General features: G+C 35.0%; 1 long non-coding RNA gene across 1 annotated transcript; it reads right to left on the reverse strand.

Annotated features, from left to right (window-relative positions):
- Positions 1-1,223: 1,223 nt before the first annotated feature.
- On the reverse strand, positions 1,224-9,113 carry LOC148948602 (uncharacterized). Its single transcript, XR_016142226.1, has 3 exons — positions 8,945-9,113; positions 3,418-3,521; positions 1,224-1,447 (listed from the first exon to the last, which is right to left on the reverse strand). It is a non-coding gene; the product is annotated as an uncharacterized LOC148948602 (long non-coding RNA).
- Positions 9,114-9,130: the final 17 nt, after the last annotated feature.

Consider the following 9,130-nt stretch of genomic DNA (forward strand, 5'->3'; position numbering starts at 1 on the left):
ATGCCTGCCTAGTCTCAGGCATGTTGACCAAGAATTTAAAATTCAGATAAGACCGTTAGATTGCCTGTAATGAGAGGGAAACGAGGCACGCCCGCCTATGGTCTTAAGAAGGTTGACGAAGAATTTAGAATTGACATAGGACCATTAATTTACTTGAAATAACAGCAAAACAATCGTTTGAAGCCATCTTTATCTTTCAAATAGTACCTATTTGTTGCCTAAGCTCAGTTGCACATTCTGAGAAAATTTAAATTTTTCACAAATTTTTGGGTCACTTGCCCGAGACTCTGGGCGCCCCCAAATATTGTCCCGTACCTATTTAATCTTTTGTTAATACATGACATAGTAAGGTCGTTTTGTGAAGGAAGAAAAATACTATGGAAACGGACAAATATTTTGCCGCTTTGAGGCCTACTGAGTTACCTGAAAGATAGAAACTCATAATCCGAACATCAAAAAAACTGAAAATTTTGAAATAGGATGCGCTGGAAACTAGTATATTCAGACGCCATCAGCTACTGCAAATGTTTGCTACTACACTAATTAGAACTGATCACACTGCTCATCTGACTGCTGATCAGTCCATGTCACCTCAGTCCTACTGCAATGTACATTTTCTAGCAGTAGCGTGTTCCCGATCCGACGAAAAGTTAATAATATTTAATAAAATTTAATGTTTCGTTCCAGGTGAGAGCGAATTAACAGCTGGAACGATCGAAAATTCTTTTTAAATTTTTGTGAATACGGTTAACTAGCGTATTTACTTAATTAACTTCTGTACATTCATCATCAAAGTGGGAAAAATGGAGGCAAATGACGAATCTAATAGTAATTAAAGAGTATTAAATTACTCGTGTTTTAATAATAAATTACAATGCATATTAAGGCATCAGTTAATAAACTGTTCCAGGTTGGCAGTTAATTAGTATTAAATTTCAAGTAAATACAAATTAAATTGCAATTTCCACCTGGAACACACTCACAGGAAACGGTACTCTGAATTACTTCATGCATCATCAAATCAACACACAAAAAAAAACATTCAGTATTATGTGTTATAGGAGGTCAATTGGAAAATACAAAATGACATAATATAATAGCCCCGTAATTTAAGAGCACACGATACTTTCTCATTGTATTAGAAATTGTTCACGAGTTTTTCTAGTATCTCCCTTCTAAACATTAATCATCTAGTTTAACACAATCTCGAGCAAAACGCTAAATAAAGACGGTGTTTTTCTTTTATTATTCAATATGCAAATAAGTTTTACAACATGACATATCTTTTTTGCAAAATAAATAAATAAAAGCGCGTTCCTTCTCTTTCATCCACCCTTCTTTGAACCATCACACCAGAATTCCCAACTGCCTGTGAACTGAGACCCATAAGTCCAGTTTTATGGATAGCCTTGCAGATCCATTGAGCCTCAGGATTGCGACGAATACCCTTAAAATCATGAAAAATTTAATGTCATTCGCTTATTAAAAATTCACAAACTCTTGAAGCGGTTTGTCAGACATCCAAGGAAAAAGAAAGCATCAGTGAAATCAGCTAGGAAATACCTATCATCATTTGGTACTTAATTACTAATATAATTCAGAATAATTTACAACCTAATTTCTAAATAACAGACTTAAGAGAAGAGAACATGTAGATTATTTCTCAAATGGACACATAATTATTAGGTATTTATTAAGAATTAGTTAAATCAGATAGCTTAAAGGGTATCCCAACTTAGTCGAAAAGATCTCGTTCTTATCGTTTAAAACTGCAAGCAAGAACTTAGGGTCTTTTCTGGCAGTTTTAAATCTAAGAAAATTTGACCCAAACCCTTCTTCATTTCTATTTTACTAGCTCCTTTTACTGACATGACCAGCACAAAATTCTGAAAAATGTTCTGAAGCTCAAAATTTAAATACAGGTTAACTTTATGTATGTAGTTTTAAAAATAAAACATTCCCCGAATAACCTATCAACATGCACGGGGCAAACTCGTTGAAAAATAAATAAAAAACAACTGAGGTTGGCAATACAGAGTTTGAACTCACGTATAGCTATTCTGTAACTATTATTTTTTTTTAGATATGATCCTAGGAATTTGCCTTTTCTTTACCTAATTAGTTTAATAAGAAAGGATTTCTCAGCATTACCTGAAAGACCACAGACAGTGGGAATTAACTGCCACAGAATCTAGTAATTACATAAAAATTGAAATCACAAAGTGCAAAAACAGCGCAAAGTTCCTGAAACAGAAACTCGTGAAAATTTTCATAACTAACAAAATAAATGGTCTAAGTTTATTGTACAATAAATGTTCTCTGATCAACACCAAGATAACTTTAAATATAAGAGTACGTACATACATTGTGAAAAATTAATAAAAAAAATTTTTTGTACTAGTAAGCCGTGGGACTGTTAGGAATTGTTGCAATAAATATTAGACACTAGCGAATTAGAAATATCCATTATAGTAATTTTAAGCCCATGACTAGGCTATTCTACAGTCGTATCTGCATTAAGCAACATGTAGCAAGAATTAACCTTGGTTAAGGTAATTCGTTACAAATAAGGACTTCTCATGTAAGCGGGAAGTAGCTCGGTCCTAGCAATGAAGTCGATATTTTATATAAGCTAGTGCGTGACTTCTATTAATTGTGTTTCACTTATATTCTTCCCTCGCCCACTTCATTCCTTCCAACCCTGCAATTCTTTTTATTGCTTTCTACTGTTGTTTTTTTTTTTTACCGTAGGTTAATTAAAACAGTAGCAACAATACAACCAGTTCCTGTTTCAAGAGCTGGTTGATGTTTCAGCGAACTAAAAAAAGCTAACCTCAGCAACGCCCCAGGTTTTTCCTAGTAGACTTCAAGGGAACAGCACCCTGAGACTAAATTACTTTATCTACTTCTTCCTTGCAACAAAGGACATTAGAAGGCATTCATTTCGTGAATTTCGGTTAATTTACCAGCATGCGGTCCCAGAATTCCGTCCGTATCTGTTGTTTGACTAGGAGGATAAAGAAACGAAAAATACCACCCAAGCCTTCTTTAAAGACAGATAGAAGAAACCAATAATACATGAGACTTTTGCTATCCTAAAAAATGTTTCCTACTTCCCCCCCTAAGGATTTCTGTTCAATCCTTTTCAACCAAATTTAGTTAACAAGCTCTCTTCTTGTTAACCTTGCTTCTTATTACACAGACTAAAAATAGTTTCCTATTGTTTTTTTTTTATATTCCGGAGCACAAGTGCGGCCTACCACGGCTAGTAGGTTCTATTTTTTTTTACAGTGACCTTTACAAGTTAATATCTGTTTCTCTAGGTTTTCAAAATATTACGGACTTCAAGGAGACTATTGACATAACTCATTGTGATACCAACAGGCTCACAAAATGAATAAATAGTAAATATATTACCTTGTCCATCATTGGTTCTACAATAAAAACCTCATTAAATTTGTAGGTGGCATCTTGTCTTACCCATGAGCTGATGGCATCCTACACCAATGACCAACGCATTCCTAGTAAAGATTTTCATTTAGCAATTCTACAATTAACAGAATGAATACTCAATAGTTTAGACATATTCAGTAGTGATTCAGTAAAGATATCTCAGCATAATTGTTAAGAGTGGTGCATGGATGTTTCATCATTATAAAATAACTTTAAATATTAGAAACATGGGCATATTTTTTTTGTTTTTATTGTTTAAAAGTCTTTATTGTTTAAAAAAAAAAAGTTGTGAGAAAGTCAAACTTTAGCGTAAAGAGCGAGGCGTTGAGGAGGGCACAGCCCCTTTCATATACGGAAGCGGGGGTTTGGGGGTGGCAGCCCCCCAACTGTACCTCCTAATCCCTGTACGTTTTAAGGTTCGAACTTGTGACTCAGCCTTTTTAACTCTTTAGAAAACGTAGTTTTTTTCAAATAATTTCTGCACGTTTTTGTACAGTGTGAGAATGTGGGAAAGCCATCATAACCTGACTAAATTGTAAAAGTAGCAAACTATGACTTTTGAGTAATGATAAAGTAACGAAGTATTAACTTTCTTTGTGTAAGAAAACAAACAACATTAAACATGAATAAGTGTACCCTATATCCAACAAGGTCCATAAAATGCAAATACAAATACCGGACCGCCGCTTCAAACTCGAGGGGTCAACGACAAGAGATATTACGCGATTTGAATCAAATGACAAAACAGGGTTTTTAATAAAGAAAGCGGAAACTAACTTTCTGAACAAAAGACTTATTATTAGGATTACATCAAAAGTGGTCTCTGGCCAATGAGAGAAAAGAATAACAAAATAAGACAAAACATAAAATAGGGATTCGGGGACGAAAATCCCTATTTTATGTAAGTAAATTTTATGTAATATTCGAGTAAGCGTTTTTACTTTGTAATTAAATTCGACTACCACTGTCTGTCTGAACTCTCCTTGGAGATAAAAGTTTGAAGATAAAATTAAAATAAGAAGAAAAACTTTAATAATTTCTATCATTTATAGATAACTTAAAAACGTATGTGGGAGAAAATAATAACAACTAGTACTGAAATCTTAACATTTTACTATAAGTTGGTGATTTTGGGTTTATAGTTCGGTAGTATTTCCACTTAGACAAGGGTTGAGCCATTTGGACAAAACAGCATTTTAAGGTTAGAATAATCTAAATTAAATTTCTTCCCAGAAATTTAAGCTTTGAATAACTGAGGGTTCAAAGAGGGAAGGAACCTTAACCAAGAAGTCAACGTTAGGAGAGCCATTTGTGCTTCCCTTTTGCAGCCTAGAGTTCCTTGGAACTTAGCTTGACTTTATAAGGACCTTATATCCGAAAATTGGAATTATCGGACAACAACATTACCCCCCCCCCCTTTGTGCAATCTCCAGACGTTTATACGAAGGAGAACCCTGTTCCCAACTTAAGAAATAGTATGGGAAGACAGCGAATTTTTAAAGAGAATTAAAACGGGTCCGTTATGTTCAGAAAGAAAACAAATAGTAGAGACAGTCTTATTAAAATTGAAACGAGCCTTTACAACTGGACCTTATGATGTAGGGCAAAATGACCTCCCAGGATATAAGGTAAAAATAGACCCAGATATACCTATTAAGTGTGTCAAACAATTCCCTTTACCATTTTTAATGACAGAATGCTTACAAAAACACATAAACGAAATGATAAGAATAGGAATAATTGAAATAAGACGTTCAGAATATACAGCTCCAATATTTTGCATAGGAAAACCAGGAAAGGATGGGAAAATTCCTCCAAAAAACTTGTGGGATGAAAGTAATAGTCGGTTCCTCATAGATTTAAGAGCAATAAATAAGGCGATAAGACTCACAGTGGGGTATTCGAAGAATTTCAGAAATCATCTCTGAACTATCTAATAAAACCAAATTCATTTCAACTATTGATATTAGAAATGGATTTAGTCACTGCAACTTAGCTGAAGAAAGCCAAAAATATTTTAGTTTCTCAAATAAGGGGATCTCTTATGTATTTAAATGCGTGCCACAAGGGTCAGTTTTTTCGCCCCACGCTTTTGTTGAATTTTTAAATCAAGTTTATGGACCCGAATTTTCTTCACCTTTATCAAGTTATGTAGATGACTTGACAATACATACTTCAGGGAACTTTGAAGAACATTTGAAACATATTGAACTAACTTTAAAACAGGCCATAAAATTTAATCTAAGGCTTAATATTGATAAATCCCAATTTTTTTTTGCAAGAATGCACTTATTAGGGTTTCGATTCTCCACGAAAGGATTGAAACCACAAGCACAAAAATAAGAAGCTATAAAGAAATTATAACCACCAAGTAACGTCACAGGAATTAGGTAATTTCTAGGCTGAACAGTTTATTGCAGGGGATTCTATCATAATTACGCAAAATTAGCCGAACCTTTAATTCGACTAACTAGAAAAAACTTTCCTTTTATTTTTGGCCCAGAACAAAGTGTGGCCTTTGATAAATTAAAAACAGAATTATTAAATCCAAATAGTATTCTTCTAGAATTTCCTGATAAAGACAAAGAATTTTACCTTGTCACGGATGCCTCGGAAAAAAGTATTGCTTCAATTTTAATGCAACAATGCGAAACAACAGATAGATTCCCAATAGTGGCATCATATTCAAAGGTTCTTAGTAGCGCAGCCTCAAGGTTTGATACCCACAACAGGGAACTTTTTGCCTTAGTACAAAGTCTAAAGCGCTTCCAAAAGGGATATTTATGGGCCGCGAGAACTCGCATATTTGTAGACTGCTGCACTAACATATCTTAAAAGATCAAAGGATCTTCACTCAAAATTATATAGAATTACGGTTCTATTAGACAACGATTTGTATACTTATCACCACATTAGCACTAGCAGGAACCCTGCAGGCTATTTGAGTCGCCCTAGCTCACAATTTGTTTAAAAAAAATAGGTCAATTAATCTTGATGAGTTAGAAGTAGAATATTTAGCCCTATTAGGAGAAGAGGAACCGATTGATTTTTTTGGAATAGTTAAAGAAGAGATGAGGGGATTTCAACTAGAAGACCCTGAAATTAAGGTGGCAATCAATGAAATAATAGAATTAGAAAATACACTCTTAGGCTTAAAATCTCCCCAGGATACATATAAAAATAATGAAAAGTCTAAGGAGGGTAGAAATGAACAGTCGAGCCAGACTGGTTTGACCAGGCCCTGTGAGGGATGTGAGGCAAATACGGGTAGCTCAAACATTCCCGGAGCTATCAAAACATCGAAAGGGGATGAATTCAGCAGAAATACTGAAGAGGAGTTTCCTTCTATAAGACGGAACAAGCCTGGGTACAGGGATAGATGCCTAACCTTTGGGCCTATCCATGGCAAACTGAAAGAGGTAAAAGTAAAGGGCAGTACGCATACGTGTTACTGACAGCAGGTCAATTTTAGAGGGGAGTGAAATTGAATCCTGTAAAGGACAAGTTCTGACGGCGGAACTTGCGAAGACCAGAACTACTATGGGAGCTACTGGCACTATGGATAATTGGGACGAATCCCAAACATCCAGGGATTCAGACTCGAAGAAAGACGAGCCGTTATGGATACGACAAGCTCGTGCGGTGGAGCTTGCGAATACTAGGACTATAGAAAAGGTCACTAGCAAAGATAATTGGGCTGGGTCTGGAAGACCCGACGACATATGCGCCAAGAGCGGTAAGACACAGTAAGAATTTCCAAAATTTTACGTTTTTGACACACCTCAAATTAGGAACAGCCCGGTCACATCAAATTTAGGGAAAGGGAATCTACTTGTTTCGAAATTGTTAAAAGAACTTCAGTTAATTCTATTCGAAGGGTTATTGTATGCAATAGACGATTCAGAAAAAAGGAAACAGATGCAGCAATTTAAAATCATCCTACCAAAAAAAACTAATTAGAAGAATCATTAATCTTGTGCATACGAGCCTTTTCCTAGGAGCACACATGGGGGCGATAAGAACTTTGAATAAGTTAAAAAAAAGTTGTGTTTTTGAAAATATGTACTACCAAGTTGAGGAGGCGGTAAAGAATTGGGATCTATGTCTTAAGGAGGAATAAAGTTAGCAATATATATCCTAAATTGAGAGAAAGTATTTTCCCCGACCACCCATTTCATATCTGGTCAATGGATACCACGGGAAAACTACAACTTTGCGCTAACGGTGACCAATATATAATTATTGCAGTAGAGCATTTCACTAAGTATACAGTCATAGTACCAGCCAAAGACCTCAGGTCAAAATCAGTGATGGAATTTATAATAAAAGAAATCATATCCCATTTGGAAATATGAATTTCCTACTGTCTGATAATGCCACATGCTTTACAGGTAAAACCTTTAATGAAATGGCCAAAGAATTAGGATTCAAAATTATACATTCATTGACAAGAAACCCCCAATCTAATGGATTAGCAGAAAATAGAGTAAAATGTGTAAAAAGAATACTAACTCACTACCACGATGAGATACTTAGAGGAAATTGGAGTGAATTCTTACCATTCATACAATTAGCGTTTAACACTAGTATAGATGCTTGCAGGAAATATACATCTTTTTTTCTACTACACGGTTTCGAAGCGAAATGAGTATTTGATAGCATCGTTTCTAGTCCGACGGAGGGATTCTGTTTTGAAGATCAATGGGACCCTAATCTCGTTCATGAGTTGTTTATCAGCTGGCAAATATGTATTAATGAATTAAAATGGGCCAGAAAGGGCCAATCGGCACAGTACAACAACAAAATATTGGAAATTAAAATCTTCCCTAACAATTTAGTGTATGTCATTCAAGAAAGTTCATCAAAAAATTATTCTTATAGGGGACCCTATCTAGTGTTATCGGAATTATATAAAACGTATTTTTGTTACAGGAGTTAAAAACTTGTAAACTTAGTTTATTAAATATAAGAAAAATTAAAAATATAAACGACCACGAAAGGTTCTTAGCCATGAACCCCGAGATTGCAAAACAAAGGTCAAAGGTAGATGACAAGCCCTTAGATCCTATACCAGACTCGATTGAAGGGGAGCAAATGAATAAAACACAGATAGAGGAAGACATCCCCCATAATGTTTGGCAATGTACTTTAAAGTGAAGTTTATCAAACCAAATAAATAAAAAAAATTTGGAAAGTGTAAACCAGCCTTAAATTACGACTTTGAGTGAGGGAAATGGTTCTAGTAACGCAGGAACAGACACAGAATTGAGATTACCAGAGCCTGAATTACAACACATGGACGGAATGAACAGCGAGGAAATAAATGACAATTCCGAAGGAAATACTTCTGTGCAAACAGTTGATAATTACGAACAAGGAAAATTTATCCATGAAAGAAAGGCTAAATCAAAACCACTAAATTATAAAGATCCTAGTTTAAACAATTTTCTCGGCGGAAAAATAGCAAAACCTTAATAAATAACAAACATACCTTATTATAAATTTCAACTTTCAAAAGGCTGCTCCAAACCAGTATCCTCTGGAGAAGTACAAAACCCTTCAAAATCAGCAACCTGAACAGTGCATAATTTAGTTTCTTTTCTCGCAAGATCGGTATGAAAGTGTTCGAGGGTAAATAATGAAATTCCAGCAAGGACCAAAACCATATACCGGTGAT

Source organism: Artemia sp. Qi Xiang Cuo, chromosome 9, assembly GCF_049724085.1.
Source record: "Artemia sp. Qi Xiang Cuo chromosome 9, ASM4972408v1, whole genome shotgun sequence".
Lineage (NCBI taxonomy): Eukaryota > Metazoa > Arthropoda > Branchiopoda > Anostraca > Artemiidae > Artemia > Artemia sp. Qi Xiang Cuo.